A 24,635-nucleotide genomic window follows, 5' to 3' on the forward strand; every position below is an offset into this window, starting at 1 on the left:
TGGACACATTTCCAAATGGACACTTTACTGGTTGATCAATTTGACGAAAAAAATGATAAATATATTTGATGATGATTCATGCTGCAATACTATGTAATTATGATATCCATTGATGTTACAGCGATTTTAAAAGATAAAATGTTTATTATATGGCACGAATTGCAATGATTTAGTGTTGATTAATTAATTAATAATGAATTTATTTCATTATGAGAATCCTTCAACCGTTATTAATACCGTTTTAACAAAAACCGTGAATGATCGAAACTCAATGGATAATGTAAATGGATCACTCGTTTGGGTCAAATCTGTTGGAGCTCCTACGTACCTGACACGTACTTATCGACATTCCTCTATCCCGGGGTCATATCTGACTCTATAATTATCAAGATGTGCTTATCATTGGTGTAGTCTTGTATCGTGAGCATACTTTTTGCCCAAAACATTTTTGTAAAAATATTGTGTACATAATCATTGTGAGACAGAATTGTTGTGGGTAATATAATCATGAAGTAAAAAATATGATTATGAGTAATTTGGTTGCAAGATATTATTATCGTGTGAAATTTTGTTGCAATCTATATTATATTCGGACGATAAAATTATTTAATAATTAAGAAAATTGCCATGAAATGACCCATTTAATATCCCCAGCTCACAGGTTCTACAGTGGAACGCTGGTCCAAAGCAGTTTAAGCTCTACGGCTGTTTTGTTTCTTTTTATAGTATGCTATAACACACCCTGAACAACCTGTGGTTCTGTTTGGACCCCAAAGTAGATCAAATTCTATATTGGCGGATTATCTAAGCATCAAACAACCATTTTAATATCCCAAAATACTCCCCGGCTTTCAGGTTGTACTGGGCCTCGAAACATTTTAAACTCCACCGTTGCCACGTTTCTAAGCATCATAGACCCCCTTAGAATATGCTAGAATACACCAAGTCCCACGGGTTGTATAGTAGAGCTTCTGGGCTCGAGGTATGTTAAATTCTTCGGGGGCTGATTTCCTGAGCCTCCAGAACCCCTTTTAATATCCGAAAATACACACTGGTGCTCAAGTTTTACATGTGAAGTGCAGGAGACTAATGTAGTTTAAACTCTATCGCCGTCGAGTTTCTAAGCACCAAGGATCCCTTCTAATATGCTATGACACATTTCCTACCCACGGGTTGTGCACCATCTACTTCTATGCAAGTACTTTTGTTTTTTATTTTTATGTGACGAGAAATTTATACGTACCTAGAAATATTATAGGTATAGTTGATAATATTGTAGAGAAAAACGCGTGTAAGGAGAAGGGGGAAAAAAAATACATATGGTATCATTGTTTAAAATAGTGATGTGATTGTCATCTGCCTGCTTTATTATGATTTTTGAGGGTATAACGCAAGTATTTATTAGCAAAATGTTTAATGAAGATATACCACGTATAATTGACTTCGACGTTTTTTCTCCGTTACAGTAGATTTTATAACGTCACACTCCATAAATTGTAATTCATTATGAACCTTATTCTCGGAATAATAGCTAATGAAACGACAAAGTAAGAGTATTTCGAAATATATTTGAAGTTCCAAGTTTAAAAAAGAAGGCTTTAATTAAATATAATCTACATACTAAAAAATAAACCATCATACATTATATACAAAATTAAACAATTGGAATCATATAACTAATAACAATAAATTATATATACAGAATATTGAAGTAATAGATTGATCAAAATAATATTTTCTTGTTCTGACACCGGAATCCAGTTAAATATGCCATAACTTTAGGTTGCAAAACACAAGCGAGATGTGGAGTTTAATCAAAAAAGAAAATCGCCCCTCTTCTTCATGTGGAAGTTGCTATATACAATTGAGCACAGGATAGATATATCTCTACCGATTAAATCTAACTAATTATGAATAATAAAGTAAATGTCAAAATTATAAAATTAGACAATAAATATACTAATAAAAAAAATGTAACAGATAAATCCATCTTAAAGATTTAGAGCAAAAGCTAATTATGTAGTAATGTCCGGCGATATTAGTCCTTATTAAGAGCATCAAAAAATATTTTTTCCCCGTTGTTTATGCTTATATAACAACATACTAATATCATGAAGGATATTCACAATTGCTAATTATAATGCTACATCCAATGTAACTACCCCCGTTGTTGTGACCATTTAATCAGTTGTTTTTGCCTTTTAAGGGTTTTCTGAACAACATTTCTTAGAGCCTATCAACCATGGCTAAGCCTTCAGTGATAAAAAAGTAATATTTATTGACTATGTAATATTGGAAAACCTCATGGTCATACCCAAGTCTTTCAGTAAGGAAATTAGTATCAGACAAACTAGTTGCGAACCATCCAAAGCTACTACCCCCGTTGTTGTAACCATTTAAGCAGTTGTTTTTGCCCTTTACTGAGTTGTGTATCATAATTCTTGATATGTTTAGCTAAAATAGAATCATATTTTAGGGTTAGATTTAAAAAAAATGGAATACTTAATGTTAGATAGTACAAAATTCAGAGTTCCATTTCGAAATTAGTAAATATTTTATACTTTTTACTGATAACTTGATCGTCATTTGGTGTGGAGGACTCAAAACATTTTTATGTGTATTTCTATAAATGTCATCAGTACCAACATCCTCCATTAATTTAATGATAGTTCCTCGGGAAGGGATAGGTTTGCCCGTGTATTTCTCCATAAATGTTTTAAATGTAGATGATTAGCAATGGATAAGGTTATATTACATGCAATAAGCATCGTTGTGAGATCAGAGTTAAAGTTTGACTTGATGTATTCATCATTAACTTGATTTTTTAGATGAATATCCATGCTCTTGATATGAGATGAGGATAATGAGTGGCGTGTAATTCTAGACAGGGGACTAAAGGCCCATTTATATCGACAAATCCAACAAACCATCTGTTTCTCATCTGGTAAGTATTTTCCAAATTCCTGGGCCTCCATTTTCAGAAATCCAGGCAGAAGGCGAAGTTATTTTATGCATTTTATTCAGTTCTCTATCGACTATCACCATCTAATATTATATTAATATTGAATAATAAAGGCGGGAATGATAACGTGCTTGATTGATAGAAGAAGATGTATATTATTTAATCAATGATGCCATAAGTAATTCTTCTTTTCTCCTCGCACGCTTTTCTATTCTTACCAAAATTATCACCCTTAATTATAGGTATAGGTTTATTATACTTGTATTTGTTAGCATTTATTGGAGTTATGAAGTATCATACATATCCGATTTTAAGGGATGGATTGTGCACGATGGAGGGCCGGGGTGTATCATAGCATATTTGAAGAGGTCCTTGGTGCCTATAAACGCGGTAGTGGTAGAGTTTAAAATGCCTTTATGCCCAGAACTTTTCTGTAAAACCTGATGGCCGAAATGTATTATAACATATTAGAAGGGGTCATTGGTGCTTCGAAATGTGTCGATAGTAGAGTTTAAACGGTCTTTTATACCAACAATTCACATGTAGAACCTTAGGGATACTAGGAGGTTTCCTTGAGGCTCAGGAAAGCGGGAGCAGAAGAATTTAACCTGTCGTGGGTCACACCAGCTCATCTACACAACTTGTGGGTCGGTATGTATTATAGTATATTAGAAGGGATTCTTGGTACTTAGAAATGCAATGGCAGTAGATTCGACCTACATTCTTAACACATACTACTGTGTTGTGTTTATAAAAGGATCATTAATCTATATAATTACTATAAAATATTAATCTGCAAAATGTACCTATATGACATATATTGTATATCAACAACACTTATTTATCATAATATCATTTTAAATGGAATTAACAAATGGAATCGTATATATCAATAAATTTAATATACTTTTTGCCCAATTCTCCAAAATAGACATTCAGCGAAAAGTCTATTCGGCAAATTGTCTGTCGGCGAAATGTATGTAGGGCAAATTGTCCTTCGGCGAAATGTACTACAGCAAATATGTATTTGGCCAATTGTATTGTAGTATGAATCACAATCAAGATATATATTATATTTTTTTCTGTTAAGCAAATTGGCTTTCGGCAATAATGTTTACGGTAAAAGAGCAAGTGAAAAAATCGTTTTTCTATTTTTATCGCTAAACATTTTTTTTTCTACAAAAATCCCCCCATATACCGAGTGGTACATTAAAATCTGAAGACTTTGAATTTCAAAATTCAACAAGATAGTATTAATAGAACTTAAAAAAACTATAGAATTTGAGCTAAATTAATGTTATAAATAGATATAATTGTCTGGAAACTTTCATTTATTAATGTAGCTGCCCTTAGTGGTAATGATGGCTTCCAGGCGGCAAAAAGTCTGGTACCGCTGTGGATTTAGAGGTCTGTCATGGCATCCCAGTGCTGGCTACCAGTAGCTTTGAGGGCCTTTGTGTTTATATGACGCACACAGCAGCCCTTCCTCTCGATATGCACCCAAAAGGTATAGTCGTGGGAGTTGGCATCAGGGTCGCAGGGTGATAAAATTGTCAAAAAAGAGTTCAAAAGAGTCTTGCAACGGAGCAGATTGGTTTCTTTCATTGTTGGTGTCAAAAGTGGTCTCTCCACCCTCACAAGGGTATTTCCACTCACTTTTTTTATAACTATCTTTACAACCTAGAGTGAAATCCCGAGATCTCTTGCATGGGCCGTCATGGACTTCAGGGGATTGGTCTGGACTGTTTTTTATAACTCTTATAGGCCCAGTTTGGCATTTTTGATAGAGCCTTTCTTCCTTTCCAACGTTTCTGACATGCAGACAGCGTAGACGGTGGTCCTGGAGACGCCCAAATGCTTGAAGTGCGCGGATGGATCATGTTCAAGTGTCATTTTGGTCTAAATACATAATAAAATAAGTATAAATAAATTTATAATATACTTACAATACTTTCCTTGCACTAATGCGATCTTAAATATAGAAGGTTTTCCTCTTTATAGAAGTAATTCATTTTCTGCACCTAAAAGTAATAAAACATACATTTTATATTAGCAAAGGTCTTAATTCAGGTATACCATACGTCTCGCTCCCCCTTCTTCTTGTGCTCTAACAAAAACAGTTGGCATGTCCTTTCAGATTTATAGAGGGTCGTTCAAGTAAATCCAGACCATCTTTACTATATCCTGAACAATAAGGAAAGCATTTAACTCGGTTATTTCAATTTTAAATTGAGAGGTTAAGTGTTAGCTTTAAGTTATTTGCACAACTTTTAATTCAAAACAAGTATGTACGATGGAGTAGATCCGGAGGAACACCATCATCTAATTTACTTGCGAGGGACAAAGCCCAGCTTACCAAAAATCAAAAATATCCTCAGGTATCCAAAGAGTCTACAACCACTTAAAGGAGAAAGGAACATATGAGAAAAAAGCCCACTAGGCTTAGATTTATAAAAAACGCACTCCCGATTCCTTGTAGGCCTGAAACGGTCCTTGAAGATATCTCCTGTCACTTCGATTGACCCCCTTTCCAAAAAAGCGTCAACTAATCCGTGCAATAGTCTCAAGGGCCATAAACACTGACCCGAGGATGAAGTCTCTACAAAAGACATATATCTTTACAGTAAAAATGAATGACAAGCAGGCTGCCTACAGAAGAAAATTACTGAACGATTTGAAATCCCATAACAAGCGAATCATGTTTTTTTTTTCGGCTGAGAAAAAATGGAAATACTTCAGATTCACAACATCCAGAACGACAGATGATTGATCACAGAGAGAGCTAATGTCTCCCACGTCCTTAAAACCAAGTTTTTGGCCAGCATCATGCCCCTAGGAGTCATCGGGAGCAACTGCATTGCCATTCCTCCAATCTTATATGAACCAAAGGAGAGGGTGGGTACTTACAGGTACTGTGAACTCCTGTCTGAGTAGTGATATCTTGGATGAAAGCTGATGCCAATGGTGTGGAATTCCTATTTCAACCAGACATGGTCCCCTCTTGCAAGGCTCGTAAGACCCAAAACGTTATGAAAGAAGAGAAGATACTATTTTTGGACCCCTGACCTGGCCCTCTAACTCCTTCGATATACTCCTTGAAGGCTTCCATCATCAAGGACTGTAATAAGTCTCACAGTAGACAAGATCAAGACCGGCAAATCTTTTAGGTATCGTGTCAAGCGAATAATTGTCGAAGATGGCTAACACATTTAATGATTTTTATCTTTTGCATTATTAGAACTTGTAAATAAAAGTTCAAACCTCTAATTGCTACCTTTACTGCTCAGGATGAAGTTAAAGGTGGTCTGGATTCACCTAAACAATCCTGTATTACTCCCATTCGTCCCCCTAGATTAATTGAATTTATAAAACTATATACCTACATATTTCCAGAATAGTTCTTCTAAGCGTAAAAGACTTATCTATGCCCCTGAATTAGATACTAAGACAGAGGGGCCAAATTATGGAAGTAATCAGGTATATACGGGCCAATCTCCAGGCGTTTCTCAAAAGTAAAAACAAGAGAAATATGAACAAAAATTTAGATATAGATTCGCATTTGCCCCCCTTTCATATTTACAACATTAAGAGTGCGTGGACAAAAATCTGCCGCATTTTAAAGACAACATTACTCCATCAGCTGATGTCTGATCCGTATGTTTTTGGTGTTAAAATTTTTCCCGGATCATAGGCTTTTGTTATTGTTCCACTTGTAGCGATAGCATCATTTTAAGTGCCCAAGAAAAGTCATTATGTTCAATGAGAGAGATCGTAGGTGCGGTGCTATTCAGATTATGCTCAGTGATCACATGAAATTAAGCAATGCTGACATCTTTGGCCTTCTGTCAATGCCAGTTAGAACGGTCAGAAGTCTCAGGAAGTAGCTGGAGGAGTCAGTAGACCCAATGGACGTTGTTGACAGGAAGAAGGAGGAGGAGAAGACCACCAGGATTGTCCGGGACGTCACCTTCATCAACAAGGTCAGGGACAACATAGACGAGGACCCCCAGCGTTCCATAAGGGCCATGGTAAGGGACCTGGGCGTGGCCAAGTGGACCGTCAGGACTTGTGTGAAGGAGGACTTAAGGTGCAAGTCCTACAGGCGTCAGACAGCCCAACTGAGTTATGGCTGCTCAAAAGCTTCAGGCTACTGAATATCTTGAAGAACCCAAAGTCACCGAACATGCTCTGGTTCTTCTATGATGAGAAAATTTTTGTTCTGTATCAAACCCACAACTTTTTCAAACATCGCTGGATTGCCGTGAACAACAGAGACGTTCCCAGGGTCATGAAGACCAAGTTTCCGGCCGATGTCATGGTCTTTGGGGTCGTGTCAAGTGAGGGTCATGTCATGGATCAAGTTTGTTGTCAGTGACAGGCCGTGGATGTAGCAGCAGTACTCGGCTCCGGCCCACAAATCTAAGCGGACACAAGAATGGCTGAAAAGCAATGCTTTTGCGTTCCTTCTCCTTTTGGCCTCCCTCATCACCCGATTTGAACCCGTTGGACTACTTTTTCTGGTCCTACGTGGAGAACATACCCAACCGCTCCTCCCATAACACCAAGCAGTCTCTCATCACCTGCATCAAGGAGATATTCAGTGAGATAGAAGTAGTGCAGATCCAAAATGCCTGTTCTCGGTTTCGTAGCCGCATTGAGCGGGTTTTGGCCGCAGACGGCGGCTACATTGAATAGATAGCTGCTCTATATCCTTATAAAGATATTTGTTTTTATTTTATCAATAATTATTATACAATAAGCTTGTAGTGGTTGCTTTTTTGAAGCGGCAGATTTTGTCCAGGTACCCTGTATAGAGATGGAAATTATCTGCCCCCCTCGGGCCCAATTTTGTGCCCTTTTGATGTTCCTTATCTTACCGCAATATATAATTTCATATAAATACTATTTTCGTTCATACTTTTTCAAGTATATATTATAAGAGCTTGTTCTATAAAAGGATTTGATTATATTGTTAGAAGTTTTTGAATTCTTTTGAACGTTTATACTTGATCAAAATTGCTTTAAAACTTTTATTAAATAGATTTTGACCTATTTTTCGCCGACAACAAGTTTGATAAGGCAAAATGATATTTTTTTTTATGAGGAATGTTTCATATATTGTAGTTTAAATACTGTGTCCTTTATATCGATTCTGATTCATTAATATATGTACGTATAATATTTATTGTGTAGTTTTCATTTAGTGGGTTTTAGTAGATTTATAGCTAAGGGAAAAATTATTATTAAAATATTTATACATATATATATTAGCGATAGTATCCGGCATTGCTCGGAGCTATTAGGCATCGACAATAGACAGACAAACTTTACATTATTTATATAGATATGTACTCTCCTTTTATTTTCCTCTTTTAATATAACGCACTGAGCTTAAGCTAGACCAACCAGACTAATAGAACTGCAGTTTTTAATTTTTTTTTAACCAACTCGACACTAGTACCCCTCTTCACTTTCCTTTTTTCAAATAACAAACTGAGCATTAGTTATAAACGCTCATCCACAGACAAACTTTGCTTAATTAATATAGTTATATTTTATAACTATTTTTCCAGATGAATATTCTCTTCTTATAATAAAAAAATGGAGGAAAAACAATTCATATCAATTGATTATTATGTTAAATTTTTGTGAAATAATAAAAAGTATTATTCATAAGACTCTTCAAATGATTCCTTTGAGCCAGTTTCTGTTAAAATTGCAAACAAATTAAAATTTGCCGCATTTCATTATTTACACGGTGCTATATCAGTAACATAAAAAATCAAACGATATTTCGTTGTCAGCGGTCAATTTTTCTCTTTTCCCCCTATATCAGTGATTTCAACGTTGATTAGTTGAATTTGAATAAGCTCTTGTTAAGCTGTGAAAATTTCCCGATAATTATTTAATAATAATTCCATAATTGGCAAAAATTGGCTAACTGGGTCATTCCATGTCAAATCATCGAAAATAAGTGAAAAATTTCAACCGATCCCCTCAAATTTGGATGATTTTTGGCACACAAGCTTAAATTCAATACACCATATCAAGTGTAAACACCCTTCTGTCGTCACCATCAACGATTTTGATAAATTTCGGTCAGGATGTTCATCCCAACAAAGAAACAATATGACTAAAATTTTAGACTTGTGGAGCCGCGAGGGTCCGTTTGGGAGTCCCTTAAAGTTTGCCCCCCCCCCCTTCGAAAGACCTTCGTACTTGAGTATGCAATTACTAAGGGTGATAATTTTGGTAAGAATAGAAAAGCGTTCGAGGAGAAGAGGAGAAATACTTATGGCATCATCGATTAAATAATATACATCTTCTTCTATCAATCAAGAACGTTATCATTCCCACCTTTATTATTCAGTGTTAATATAATATTACATGGTGATAGTCGATAGAAAACTGAATAAAATGCCTAAAATAACGTCCCCTTCTGTCTGGATTTCTGAAAATGGAAGCCCAGGATTTTGGAAAATACTTACCGAATGAGAAACAGATGGTTTGTCAGATTTGTCGATATAAATGTGCCTTTAGTCCCCTGTCTAGAATTACACGCCACTCATTATCCTCATATCAAGAGCATGGATATTCATCTAAAAATTCAAATTAATAATAGAAATACATATAAAAATGTTTTGAGTCATCCACACCAAATGACGATCAAGTTATCAGTAAAAAGTATAAAATATTTACTAATTTCGAAATGGAACTCTGAATTTTGTACTATCTAACAGTAAGTATTCAATTTTTTTAAATCTAACCCTAAAATCTAATTCTATTTTATCCCAAATTATCAAAAATTCTGATAAACAAATCATTAAATAGCAAAAACAACTGCTTAAATGGTCACAACAACGGGGGTAGTAGCTTTGGATGGTTCGCAACTAGTTTGTCTGAGACTAGTTTCTTCACTTAAAGACTTGGGTATGATAATTAGGTTTTCCAATATTACATAGTCATTAAATATTACTTTTTTTATAACTTAAGGCTATGGTTTATAGGCTAAAAAGAAATGGTGTTCAGAAAACTCATAAAAGGCAAAAACAACTGCTTAAATGGTCACAACAACAGGGGTAGTTACATTGGGTTACATTATAATTAGCAATTGTGAATATCCTTCATACTAATAGTATGTTATTATATAAGCATAAATAACGGGGAAAATATCTTTTTGATGTCCTTAATAAGGAGTAATATCGCCGGACCTTACTACATAATTAGCTTTTGCTCTAAATCTTTAAGATGAATTTATTTCTAACATTTTTTTATTAGTATATTTATTGTCTAATTTTATGATCTTGACATTTACTTTATTATTAATAATTAGTTAGATCTCATCGGTAGAGATATTTTTATCCTGTGCACAATAGCAACTTCCACATGAAGAAGAGGGATGATTATCTTTTTGATTAAACTCCACGTCTCGCTTGTGTTTTGCAACCTAAAGTTATGACATATTTAACTGGATTCCGGTGTCAGAACGAGAAAATATTATTTGGATCAATCTATTATTTCAATATTCTGTATATATAATTTATGGTTATTAGTTATATGATTCCAATTGTTTGATTTTGTATATTTAACATAAATGTACGATGGTATATTTTTTTATTGTGTAGATTATATTTAATTAAAGCCTTCTTTTTAAACTTGGAACTTCAAATATATTTCGAGATACTCTACTTTGTCGTTTCATTAGCTATTATTCTGAGAATAAGGTTCATAATGAATTACAATTTCATGGGGTGTGACGTTATAAAATCTACTGTAACGGATAAAAAAAGTCTAAGTCAATTATACGTAGTATATCTTCATTAGACATTTTGCTAATAAATACTTTCGTTTTACCCTCAAAAATCATAATAAGCAGGCAGATGATAATCACATCAGTATTTTAAACAATGATACCAAATGTATTTTTCCCCCTTCACGCGTTTTTCTCTACAATATTATCAACTTTAGCTATTACTCCATTTAGAATGAGCCGATTTAATTGTTTTTATTAAAATATTATTAAGAGTACGAGCTTTAATTAATATTTTATAAAAAAATAGCATTTGTGCAAAAAATATTATGAAAACATTATTACAAAATATAATAAATTAGGCCCCAGCCATGTTTCAAAATTGATTTCCCCAATTTTTTGTAAGAAGTTTAGCCTACACATATTCTATATGTGTGCAAAAATTTAGAGTGAAATCGCGATGGAATCACCTTCATTCAGGTCTATAACTGGAAAAGGTCATAATCGCCATAATAGTAAATTCTGTCTTAATTACTAAAAACAATGAATAAATATACTAATCTTTACAAGTTTTGTAATACATATGAGTCTACTGCAATTTTTCCAACTTGTATTATTGTAATATATACACGGATTTGAGTGGTTTTTCCTTGTCTTATCCTGTTTGATCATGCTCCGGTTGCATATATATAACATGAATTTTATAATTTATTGGAACACATGGATTGAAAATAATAGAGTACTAGTATTTTCTTGTTGATATGTATTTACATCTTTCTTTCATGAGGAATAGACTCATTCGTCTTTGAAAATTAGTAATAAAGTACAGTATTATAGAGATTGATATAAAGTGAATAATTTTTTTAAATAAAATCGAATTAAATTGCTTACTTGCGTCGTTAGTTTGTTTTTGGTTTTGGCAAAAAAGAAGATATTTTAGAAAATATTGTTTAGATCAAGATCTTCTAAAAGCCTCAGAACCTCTGTTGAGACAATTTCCTTTGTTAATAAACCCTGGAAACCGGCTTTGCTCTAAATATAGAAAAAAAAATTTCCAACTAAAAATAATAACGAAGCTGAAAATTATTAGCTTACCTAATACTTCTTCTACAGGCGACGAAGTGTTTGAGAACAGTACTGAAATGGAAAATTTAAACTGTTCATTGTCTGTACTTGGAAAAACTCCAGTAGATCTACGAAAGGCTGACAGATCTAAAAACTATGCAATCTCAAAACGGAACAGAGTAAAGGAATCTGTAAAAAGAGACTAGACTTAATTCTCTGTCGTAGTGTGATAGATACCCCAAGTACTACATGATCTCAGGAAAATTGGATTCCTCAAGTGATTGAAGGACTCAAGGAGAAATGAATTCAACAAATACCGAACGGACTCAGATACTCACAATATTCGCTGCAACAATGGGCGTGAGAGTAATGATGCAGTATTTTAGCTGATCACAAGGAATGACATTATAGGGAAAGAAATTTCTGAACGAGAGAGGTATGTTAGCATATCCTAACCCAAAGCAGGGAAAGGAAATGCCAATGGATGTAGTAAATAAAATAGTTGAATTTAATCTTTCTGATGAATCAAGCAGGATATTACCCGGGAAAAAAGACTGTGTTGTAGTACGGAAACATGTTGGTAAAACTACATTACTGAAACGGTTAATTTTGAACAATTTGAGAGAATTATTTTGTAATTTTAAGGATAGTAACCGCGATTCATGTATGGGTTTTTCGAAATTTATATATGCGTTCTTGCTGGTGCAAGTGGGACACACAGTGTATGTGTTTGTACTATTCACCAAAATGTAAAGCTTATGGTCATGGGATTGAGAATGCTGGAGATAACGGAATATCTCTCCTACCGTCACATTATAGCTTCAATAGTTTGTAATCCTGCATTGCTTTGTTGTTTCTTTCGTAAATGTGAAAATTGCAGAACAACTGACTTGCTCTAGGATAAATTGCTCGACCACTTTGAGGAAAATAGTGTTGATGAAGAACTATTTCAACAGTAGAAATCAACAGATGGGCCAGAGTACTTCCAATCCAAAATTTCGTAGAAATATTTTATGACAAAGCAGAAAAGCTGGCAAGACACAACTTCATTGCTAAGGCACAAAGTTATTTTTTGAATTTAAAAAAATCTGAAATTATGGAAGGTGAATTTGTAGTAATTGGAGACTTTTCCAAAAAATCACAGCTTTGTAGTACAGGATGCTGCTCAAGGTTTTCATTGGTTTTCATTCCTCACAGGTGACGCTACCTACACCTCTGGGTCTTTTATTACAAAAAAAAAAAAAAATGGGAATCTTTGCCATGACTCATTCACCATTATTTCTGACTACAACTCCCATGATGTAGTTACAGTACCTTTGTTCCAGCACAAACTAATAGGATATGTGGAGGCCACGTTTGGATTTATAAAAAGGATGTATTACTTTTCCTACAGTTGTGCAGGTCAATACAAAAATTGTAAAAAAAGTTTAAGCCTGACATGTTACGAAGTGGATTTTCATATTCCTGCTGAGGGAATTTTTTCCCTACTAGTCATGGCAAAGGGCCAGCAAATGGAGTCAGGGACAATTAAAAGAGAAGCCACCAAATAGAACCTTATAATAAGTACATAGTAATTTTTTTTCTTATTTCAGTTTTGACCGTGACCAGTGGGATTTCCAATGTAGATTTTTCAGTGATTTTACATCCTCTTATAGCTAGTTCATCCACATATTCATTGTCCGTATTATTGTTATGGGCCTTTACCCATTACATGTTTGCAGAACCTTTCAATCTGCCAATCTCTGCCAATATCCTTTCTTTCTGTCTAGTAATGGTTCCTCTTATTATTGATAGAAAATCTATAGCAGCCATACTATCAGTATGAAAAACCACCGGACAACCTGAATTCCATTTCATCCCAACAAGAGCTCACACTGCTTGAATATTCCTTCCAACTCCCACTGAAAAACTGTGTTATACCAGTTTAAATTTCCATAGCCGTCAATAATAGATTCGTACCCACATGAAATACACCTGCCATACCTAAACATATGTTCAATTTTTGATCCATCAGTGAACACATTTACACATCAAGGATTTGCAGATGTTCCTTCCTTCATAGCCCCAAAAGAAGGACAATTTATAATTAATTTTTTCTAAGGGTGTATGAAGTATTTTATCTAAATCTTGTTGGAGAAGGGTCTTTCCTCCTTTTGTTCTTGACTGTGCAATTCATGTGATTGGAACATCATACATAATTCTTAATCTTGTTGTCATCACATGTCTTGTAATACTAAGATGTAAAGGTTCCATATTAAAAATAATCTCCATTGTTTTTGTTGATGTTGATGGTATCGCTCTACACATCAAGAAACAGGATAGTCTTCTTTTTTCAGTCTATATAAATCCTAAAATAAGTTAAAAATATAAAAAAGTCAGTAAAATTGACCAAATTTCCAGAGAAAAGTAACCTAACTTTGAGATCCCACTCTGGAAGCTATGATAAAAACGATTTTTGGCACAGTGATACCCCTATCTAGGTAAAACATGTTGGCAAAGTTTCCTATTCATAGGAGTTGGTCCTTTTTTTTATTGCTAATCGAGTACTTGTTGGTCTATTTCAGATTTTTTTAAAATCAAAATTGAGATCATAAGAAATTTAAATATTCTAATTTTGACTTCACTTTTGGAATCTTTACACTTCAAAATAGTTAAGTAACAAATTTCAAGAGGTTAGCTCTTTAGCATACAAAAATATACAAAAAGAAGTAGTATCCGATAAAAAGACATTAAAGTGACGTTGAAAATTTTGGTATGAGAAGAGGATCTATATCTCAGAAACGACTCAGAATTATGTTCAAAAATTTGGCCCACTTAACTTACTCATGAATTTGAGCTTGTGTTCCATTAATCATCCCAATCTGAGAGGGAATGAACGACATATTCTCGTTGATTTGATATGGAATTACCCAACTGCTAACTGTTGTTACCTTTATCGTATCATGCAACCTTTTATTTGTATAGAAACAAGGGGAGGGAAGGCCCAAAATCCGTTGGTGGATGTCCAATTTTTCTTAATTATAGAATTATTTATCAATAATTGCTTGAAATTGTTCAGTGCTTAACTATAGTTAATTCTAATTAACCAATCAACGATAAAATCACTGATTACGAAATAATAAGGAGAAACATCAACAGCTGGCAACAATTATAGAACATATGTTTTTGTTAGTGTTACCAGCAGATTTTGATTTTTTTTTTCATGTTTCTATTTAGATGAAAGCTTGCGTGATAAAATAAAATAGTATTCACTAACGACGTGTTTAGTCTTGTTATAAAGGATGGTTTTTTATCATATACTTAATTAACTATTCATTTCATTTCTAAAATATTTATTCAATCTCACTTTTGGAATATTTAAAATAATTATATGTAGACATGTATTTAAAAAAAGAAAGAAAGACAAATCGAGGATAACTTTACTTTTGTTAATATCATGTACGTAGTCTTCTTTACTATAAAGAATACAACTTGATAGTCTTCTTATTAGTGATCCTACATAATGTGGTATAATTTAATGTATTGATGTTATATGCCTGACAATGTCAGGAGTCGTAAAAGACAGAGGAAGAAGGAACAAACAAATCGTAACAATATACATTATACACGATATTCTTTGTTTCTCTGTTACATGTCTGTCCATATGAATCTTTGTACATTTCTATTATCGTAGAAAACTATGCAAAATCATGCATATACACGTCTCTACCTTCATGCAACTTATCCCCCAAAAAGAAACACAAACAAAAAAAGTCCCAAAATCCGTTGGTAGTTAGGCAATTCCTCTTCAAAACTATGGAATTATAATTTAATCATTGCTTGTAATTTCTTACACATTAAAAAGAACCCTTTCTAATTCAATCTATCACACGTCGTTGCCCGAAATCATCTGGTAACTTGTCAAACATGTCAATAATACCAACTGTCATTTGTCTGTTATATAATCCCAGACTATTACAGTCACATTACTTCTTCGCCATTTTTAAAATGAATTACATATTGTTAAAATGTACATAGTATTTTATTCGATACTATATTATAATATTGCTTAGTTATATTTTATTAAAAGAGTAGATATTGTTTTTATGAAGAAATAGGAAAAATAATAAAATGTTCAATATTTATAATATACAAACGACGAGGGATCAACAATAAATTGTATTCCTTTTTTTTTGGAAATGGAGCATTAACTTATTAATTTGTGTTTTTATCAAAAAGAATAAATTGTGAAATAGTCATAACGTATCTAGGGAGAAGATATGCTATACATCAGGAAACACTATATTCAGTGCACTTTGTGACTGTTTTTTACATTCAGCCATACATATGGATAATATTTGTTTTTTTTAATATAGACTATTATTCATATTATGAATTAAAATAATAAAACGTATCATTTTTAAATTTTTAAAGACAAAACTTGTCGATTTATTAGAATATTTTTGAATTAATACAGTTTTATCTTTGATTTTTTTTTCAAAGTTTTTTGGTTTTTGTCCATCTATATTTTTAATTTGACATATGTGCACCACTAACTTCTTGTATCGAGTAATTGGCTTTACCATTAAAGCTTATATATGTGAATGCCTTTACGACAATTTTCTGTTTATTGAATTATCTCAATGAATGCTCGTTTTGTTCGTTATTACGATTCGATGTAAGTTGGAACGAAAAAATAAAAAAGCCACAGAGGTTGGATTTAAAAAAAAGTAAATTATTAAATAATTTCTTACAAATCCTTCAAATCCATAATACTCTTTTTTTAAGTCTAAAAGATAGGTAACTTAATGTTCGAGGATTATTATGTTCTTTTAATATCTTTTAATTTTGTCCCTCTTTAAGTTTGGGAAAAATCAGTTTTGAACACTATTTTGCCTTATTTCTAATCATAGAGAAGGTGGGATACAAATTGTAATGTATTTCATATTTCCTTTCCCCTTGTTCTTATCTTCTTGTATTTTCTTTTATGTATTAAAGTACTGTATTTTACATAGTATAAATAGTCGTGTTTTTTGTAAATAAATTAGAGTAGGTTTTGTGTTATAAAGAATACACATGATCTTATAAATAAGGGTTATATTATTCCTCCACGTGATTTCTTCTCCTCATGTCTCTCGGTCATCCTGGATCTCTCCAACTATAAATAAGTTTATGTCTCTCCCTCGTCAAGACACAACAAAAACATTTAAAATTAAAATTGTCAAACTTTTAAATCTTTAAATAATGTTCATATGACACTTTTTGATAGTTTCTTAGGTTGTACACAATGTAAAAAGTTTGAAAACCACTGGAGAGTGCACATCTTTTCCGGTTGACATTATAAATCATCTTTAGTATTTTTATGTTGCCAAGAAAACTCTTTGATTTTCTTAGATCATGGGTATTTATTCCACAACGATTTTTATTTGAAAATCTATCTCATACATTCATGAAAAACTTTTTGCCATGAGGAATCCGCATATTTGTCTCCTTGACTCAGTTTTTCTGTTTCTTCAGAAAAAGTTCCTAGATAAGTTTCGACAGGTTCTCATCCTCATTTAAACAGTAATATCAAATAAGCTCAAACTTCCGAATTTATCTCTTTAGTGACCTAAGACTGACTCACAAAAAAATATGGAAGAGCTCATACCGTTTTGGATCATAATCTTTCAAGAAATAGTCCATTAATTACTCCTTGACATTCTAAAGACAGCTGAGGAAAAGAAAATTCATTCTTCAGAAGGTCAATCTTAAAAAATGGTTCAGCTAAAAAATACACACGATTTACATCACTATTTATGTCAACACACGTATTTAATGAAAAGTTGTACACTCTCTCTATATATAGTTAGTGATATAAATTGTATGTATTTTTTTAGCTAGCCCATTTTTTGGAATTAGTAATCTGAAAATGAATTTTCTTTTCCTTAGCTGTTGTCATTGTTATTTTACTCCTGAGTACTGAACATTCTTTCCTAAGTAGGTTCAATTATAATGTTCAAAACCTGATTGAACCTTCGTGCATGCTCATAAAAGACGGAGATTAACCTTGAGTTGGGGTCTTGTATAACATGAGTATTAGAAGAATTTATCTTACATAAATCGCTCCCATGAGCTCATCTACACAACCCGTGGGCCTGAGTATATTCAAGCATAATCTAACGAGTCCTTGATGCTTATAAATACGGCGGCGGTGGAGTATAACTTACTTTGAGGCGCCATACTTCAACTGTACAAGATGAAGGCTGAGGTTTATTTTTGGATATTAAAAGGGTTGTTTGATGCTTAAAGAATCCTAAATAAGGACAGACAAAACACTAGTAATAAATACTTAGAAACACAGTGATGGCAGATTTTAAATTGCTTTGGAGCCCAGTGCTTCTCCCGTACACCTGTGAGTTAGGGATATTAAATTGGGTATTTTTTGCCAAGTTTCTTCATCATTCAATAATTGTATCGTCCGAATATAATATTAATTGCAACGAAATTGCTACGATAATAATGTTTTTCAATAACATTACTCTCAATTATATTGCTTACAGTGATGTTGCTTCACGATGATATTACCCACAACAATTTTGTCTCACAATGATATTGTACACGATAATTTTACCTGCAGTCTTTTTATCGCAAACATTTTACAGTGAACCAATACTGTGTTGTGCTTATATAAATGTTCATGAATGAATATAAAATATTTTTTTTTTCAAAAGAACACTCATTAATTTAACTATATGACATTACCAGTTACATTACATTAGTTTTGTTAAAGATGAACAGTTTTAGAAGTTCATCTTTATGGCGTGCTTTTTTAAAATGATTGCTGGTGTTTATAACTAGCCACAACAAATATATATAACATTTACTTCAACCTTATTGTACTCTGTCTTTAAAATGAAGGTCCAAGAGCAGCGACGCAAAGTGATTCAAGATTTGTATTTTCCACCTCACAATGTACAACAAGAAGACGGTGTACAATGTTGTGAAACGGATAAAAGATGGCAGGGCATCAAGCATGCTCCATGCAGTCCTGTCAAGTCTAAAAAACGAACTCCCATCTTTTTGACCAGATTAAAGAGGTATATCATGACTAAGGGTGATAATTTTGGTAAGAATAGAAAAGCGTGCGAGGAGAAAAGAAGAATTACTTAGGGCATCATTGATTAAATAATATACATCTTCTTCTATCAATCATGAACGTTATCATTCCCGCCTTTATTATTCAATATTAATATAATATGAGATGGTGATAGTCGATAGAGAACTGAATAAAATCCCCAAAATGACGTCGCCTTCTGTCTGGATTTATGAAAATGGAGGCCCAGGAATTTGGAAAATACTTACCAGATGAGAAACAGATGGTTTTTCGGATTTGTCGATATAAATGACCCTTTAGTCCCCTGTCTAGAATTACACGCCACTCATTATCCTCATCTCATAACAAGAGTATGGATATTCATCTATAAAATCAATTTGACGATGAATACATCAAGTCAGACTTTAACTTTGATCTCACAACGATGCTTATTGCATGTAATATAAACTTATCCATTGCTAATCATCTACGTTCAAAAATTTATGGAGAAATACAAGGGTAAACATATCCCTTCCCGAGGAACCATCATTAAATTAATGGAGGATGTTGGTACTGATGTCATATATAGAAATACATATAAAAATGTTTTGAGTCATCCACACCAAATGATGATCAAGTTATCAGTAAAAAGTATTTACGAATATCGAAATGGAACTCTGAATTTTTTACTATCTCACAGTAAGTATTCAATTTTTTTTTAAATCTAACCATAAAATATGATTCTATTTTAGCTAAACATATCAAGAATTATGATACACAACTCAGTAAAGGGCAAAAACAACTGCTTAAATGGTCACAACAACGGGGGTCGTAGCTTTCGATGGTTTGCAACTAGTTTGTCTGAGACTACTTACTTTGTTTTAAGACTTGGGTATGATAATTAGGTTTTCCAATATTACATAGTCAATAAATATTACTTTTTTATCACTAAAGGCTTAGTTATGGTTGATGGGCTCCAAGAAATGGTGTTCATAAAACTCATAAAAGGCAAAAACAACTGTTTAAATGGTCACAACAACGAGGGTAGTTACATTGGGTGTTGCATTATAATTAACAATTGTGTATATCCATCATGATAATAGTATGTTGTTATATAAGCATACCTAAATAACGGGGAAAAATCTTTTTTGATGCTCTTAATAGGGAGTAATATCGCCGGACATTACTACATAATTAGCTTTTGCTCTAAATCTTTGCGATGAATTTATTTATAACATTTTTTTATTAGTATATTTATTGTCTAATTTTATGATTTTGACATTTACTTTATTATTAATAATTAGTTAGATCTCATCGGTAGAGATATATCTATCCTTTGCACAATTGTATATAGCAACTTCCACATGAAGAAGAGGGGTGATTATCTTTTTGATTAAACTCCACATCTCGCTTGTGTATTCCAACCTAAAGTTATGACATATTTAACTGAATTCCAATGTTAAAACAAGAAAAAATTATCTGGATCAATCTATTATTTCAATATTCTGTATTTATAATTTATTTTTATAAATAGTTAAATGATTTTAATTGTTTAATTTTGTATATTTAACTTAAATGTCTAATGGTTTATTTTTTAGTATGTAGATTATATTTAATTAAAGCCTTCTTTTTTAAACTTTGAGCTTCAAATATATTTCAAATAATCTACTTTGTCGTTTCATTAGCTGTTATTCTGAGAATAAGGTTCATAATGAATTAAAATTTCATGGAGTGTGACGTTTTCAAATCTACTGTAACGGATAAAAAACGTCTAAGTCAATTATATGTAGTGTATCTTCATTAAACATTTTGCTAATAAATACATTCGTTATACCCTCAAAAATCATAATAAAGCAGGCAGATGATAATCACATCAGTATTTTAAACAATGATATCATATGTCTTTCCCCCCCCTCCTCCTTGCACGCGTTTTTCTCTACAATATTATCAACTATAATCATGACAAACACAGCCTTATCTATTTCAGTGTACGTGAACATGAAGAGTTTGACCAGGATAACCTTGGGCCGAGTGGTCAATTTTCTCCTACGTCAGAGGACGCCGACATCTCCTTACAAAGAAGATGAAGCAAGTCAGGATGAAGAGAGGGATCAAATTGCATCGTATCTGCAAGATAAATCCTGGCATCTTCAAATTAATATCTGACGAGTCCAACTTCGATGTTGATGGTGCCTACAACCCACGAAACGATCGGTGTCTGTCATGTTCGAGGTCTTCAGTACCTCCGGTAATGAAAACCAAGAATCCAACCAAGGTCTTTGAACTACTCACCAACGACAGAAAGCTGATGCCACCCTACATCTTTCTGCCTAAGGCCAGGCTGAGCCCGGACGAGTACGTGGAGCTTCTTCAAACATCTATATTGACCTGGATGGTCTCCCAATACTCTCAAAACAACAAATTTATTTGGAGTCAGGATTCTGCTCTAGCTCACCTATCCAAGAACTGTATTCTTGAAAAATAATTTTGACAGTGTCTGCAAGCTGGACGAGTGGCCTTCTAATAACCCTGTGACTACTAGTTGTGCCCTGAGCTGAGGAAGAAGATTAATAAGACTCCCCATAACAATTTCGTCTCCCTAAAACGCTCCATTAAGCAAAACATGGCCACCTTTACTATGATCGAGTTCAGAAATAAATAGCTGCTGGAAATTATTATTGAAAAAAAATTGCTTTATAAAGAATATATAAAATTATGGAAGTTTAAAGTGTAAATACTTCTTGCCCACCTCTGTATAGCATATTAACAATAATAATTATAAGTCTCAGACAAACTAGTTGCGAACCATCCAAAGCTACTACCCCCGTTGTTGTGACCATTTAAGCAGTTGTTTTTGCTATTTAATGATTTGTTTATCAGAACTTTTGATAATTTGGGCTAAAATAGAATTATATTTTAGGGTTAGATTTAAAAAAATTGAATACTTACTGTTAGATAGTACAAAATTCAGAGTTCCATTTCGAAATTAGTAAATATTTTATACTTTTTACTGATAACTTGATCGTCATTTGGTGTGGATGACTCAAAACATTTTTATATGTATTTCTATAAATGTCATCAGTACCAACATCCTCCATTAACTTAATGATGGTTCCTCGTGAAGGGATAGGTTTACTCGTGTATTTTTCCATAAATTTTTTGAACATAGATGATTAGCAATGGATAAGGTTTATATTACATGCAATAAGCATCTTTGTGAGGTCAGAGTTAAAGTTTGACATGCTGTATTCATCATGAACTTGATTTTTTAGATGAATATCCATGCTCTTGATATGATGATAATGAGTGGTGTGTAATTCTAGGCAGGGGACTAAAGGCACATTTATATCGACAAATCCGACAAACCATCTATTTCTCATCCGGTAAGTATTTTCCAAATTCCTGGCCCTCCATTTTCAGAAATCCAGACAGAAGGCGACGTTATTTTAGGCATTTTATTCAGTTCTCTATCGACTATCACCATCTAATATTATATTAATATTGAATGATAAAGGCAGGAATGATAACGTTCTTGATTGATAGTAGAAGATATATATTATTTAATCAATGATGCCATAAGTATTGTTTCTCTTCTCCTCGCAAGCTTTTCTATTCTTACCAAAATTAGCACCCTTAAATTAATACTATTCATACTTCTTTCGTCTTCTTCTTTTTCTTCTATACCTACTAAGATATATTATGAAAATAAGATGTATGTCCCCTTTATATAGGCCTATACATTATATCTCTATGCAAGAAGCACTATATAAATGGAGAGTGCACTTCTTTTCAAAAAAAAAAAAAAAAAAAGTTGACATAAACTTTAAAACTGACAAACCTTTAGTATATATACTATATTTGATTGGATAATGAATATCTACCTATAATCTTGCATTTCAGTTGGATTTCGAATATATACGTTTGAAGATAAGTCATTTTACTGACTGAAAGAAAAAAAAATATGCTCTAGTTTCTTCATCGTTCATAATATTCATACAAAGTTTTACAGTGAACACACAAAATAAATAAATTATATTAGAAGGTGAAACTAATCAACTTCAATTTTTATATTTTATCAAATTTCTTTTAAATTGTTGAGCTCTATCAGCTTGTGCACATCATTGGACAAATAAAAAAAATGGTAGTAGTTTATCATTCATTGGATTTTGTGACATATATAATGAACCTTACTATATAAATCCTGATATGTAAAAAACGACTCCTCTACATCTTTAATTGTGTCGTTGATGTCAACATTGGGCAGTGCTTCATTTAGTATTTATACAAAATCATAAGGATCTTTTTAAATACAATAATACATTATCAGAGATTAGAAGTTGGTCAAATGATAGTATCACAATAAAAAAATCATTCCAAAATAAACAAAGACTTTATCAATAACAACAGATATCTAAACTCCAAAAATAAGGATATACACTTTCATAGATGAAGGATATTAGTTGTTAGAGAAAATAACAAAAACATGCTTTTATAATATTATACTAATAGATTTATTATGTGTAACTCTGAATAGATACAATAAATATGATTAAGTAATAATCATATTTATACTAATTTAATTAATAAGTTTCGATGTAACTGATACTTCAAGTATAAAACATGGTGCCTAATTTCTTGGAATTACTCTTTTCTATTTATTAATCATTATTTGTTCACAAAAACTTATCCATAAAAACCATCCTTAGAAAGTTTGTGGACATAATATTAATATAATATTGTTTGTTAAATATTTAAATCATAAAACTTTTTGAAAAAAAAATTACAATTGAAATTCTCAGTGATAGTATCAGCATATTTTAAAAATACTTTCTAAGAATTTTACGACAATTAAATTATTATTCAATTAATCCGAACAAAATTGTGGTTAGTGAACAGATAATTAATTAATAGAATAGGTGATGCCCGGTATTTTTTCCTCTAATATATTTGCTCTCTACATTTTTTTTCGCATACATTTTTTCAGCTGGTAATTTTTCCTCGAGGAGATTTTGTCGCCTTTTTATGTTTTTCGAGCGCAATTTTAAGACGTACTTCAGTTGTTTTTAGTATTACTTTAGGTGAGCGAGCAAGAAAATTCTACGCTAATGTTTTTTTAATTATGAAAAGAAGAAGGAAAATGAAATGACGTCACTGTTGACACACTCTGTCTTTTATAATTGTAAAGCCACGGCCATGGACGTCTCGAGCACTTGGACAGACTAGAAAACGGGCCCTCCAAGAGCTGGTTTAACGAATATGTTATTTTTTTAATAAAAATATATTAATGCGGTTTTTCAATACAGATTGTATGAGTAAAAATCTATAAATATTTATTCATAATAGGACAATGAAGACTATATAAGCTGAAATATATATATTTACATTAAGGATTTTAAAAATAGATGCACACATTAGAAAAAATAATTTTCATAACTTAAACATTATCAAATTAAGTTTGCAGCCTTTCTAGATTTGAGCTTGTTTTTAGATGATATTTTTCTGCCTTCCTATCCGATGTTGTCTTCAGTTGAGAAACCAAATTTTTGCCCCTCACATTGAAGAGGATTTGAGAAATCTTGCCAAAAATGTTTTCCCCCTTTGTGACCTTAATCATACACAGCATCAACTATGTCTTCTTTCTTGACTCTTTATGGTGGATTTCTTTGATATAAGTAAAGTTATGGTGTAATGATGATTTAACTCCAAGACAGTTTAGGGGAATACTGAAGTACTTTTCTATTGATATTGTGTGGGCGAGTAATTGAAGTCTAAGGCTCAACACCACGAAGAAAATGAGTGAAGAA

At 32.6% G+C, this 24,635-nt stretch overlaps 3 long non-coding RNA genes across 4 annotated transcripts; 2 read left to right on the forward strand and 1 right to left on the reverse strand.

Annotated features, from left to right (window-relative positions):
- Positions 1-1,548: 1,548 nt before the first annotated feature.
- Positions 1,549-22,857, reverse strand: LOC139906084 (uncharacterized). Of its 2 annotated transcripts, XR_011781335.1 has the most exons (4): positions 22,713-22,857; positions 21,781-22,518; positions 2,315-2,454; positions 1,549-2,252 (listed from the first exon to the last, which is right to left on the reverse strand). It is a non-coding gene; the product is annotated as an uncharacterized lncRNA (long non-coding RNA). The 2 variants fall into 2 exon arrangements; XR_011781336.1 differs by lacking the exons at positions 1,549-2,252; positions 2,315-2,454 and adding an exon at positions 21,618-21,688 and having other exon boundaries at positions 22,713-22,850.
- On the forward strand, positions 9,586-10,650 carry LOC139905927 (uncharacterized). Its single transcript, XR_011781078.1, has 2 exons — positions 9,586-9,892; positions 9,956-10,650. It is a non-coding gene; the product is annotated as an uncharacterized lncRNA (long non-coding RNA).
- A 56-nt stretch (positions 22,858-22,913) lies between the features above and the next one.
- On the forward strand, positions 22,914-24,150 carry LOC139906085 (uncharacterized). Its single transcript, XR_011781337.1, has 2 exons — positions 22,914-23,747; positions 23,816-24,150. It is a non-coding gene; the product is annotated as an uncharacterized lncRNA (long non-coding RNA).
- The last annotated feature ends 485 nt before the right edge of the window (positions 24,151-24,635 follow it).

The sequence above is a fragment of the Lepeophtheirus salmonis genome, chromosome 7 (genome assembly GCF_016086655.4).
Source record: "Lepeophtheirus salmonis chromosome 7, UVic_Lsal_1.4, whole genome shotgun sequence".
Taxonomy (NCBI): domain Eukaryota; kingdom Metazoa; phylum Arthropoda; class Copepoda; order Siphonostomatoida; family Caligidae; genus Lepeophtheirus; species Lepeophtheirus salmonis.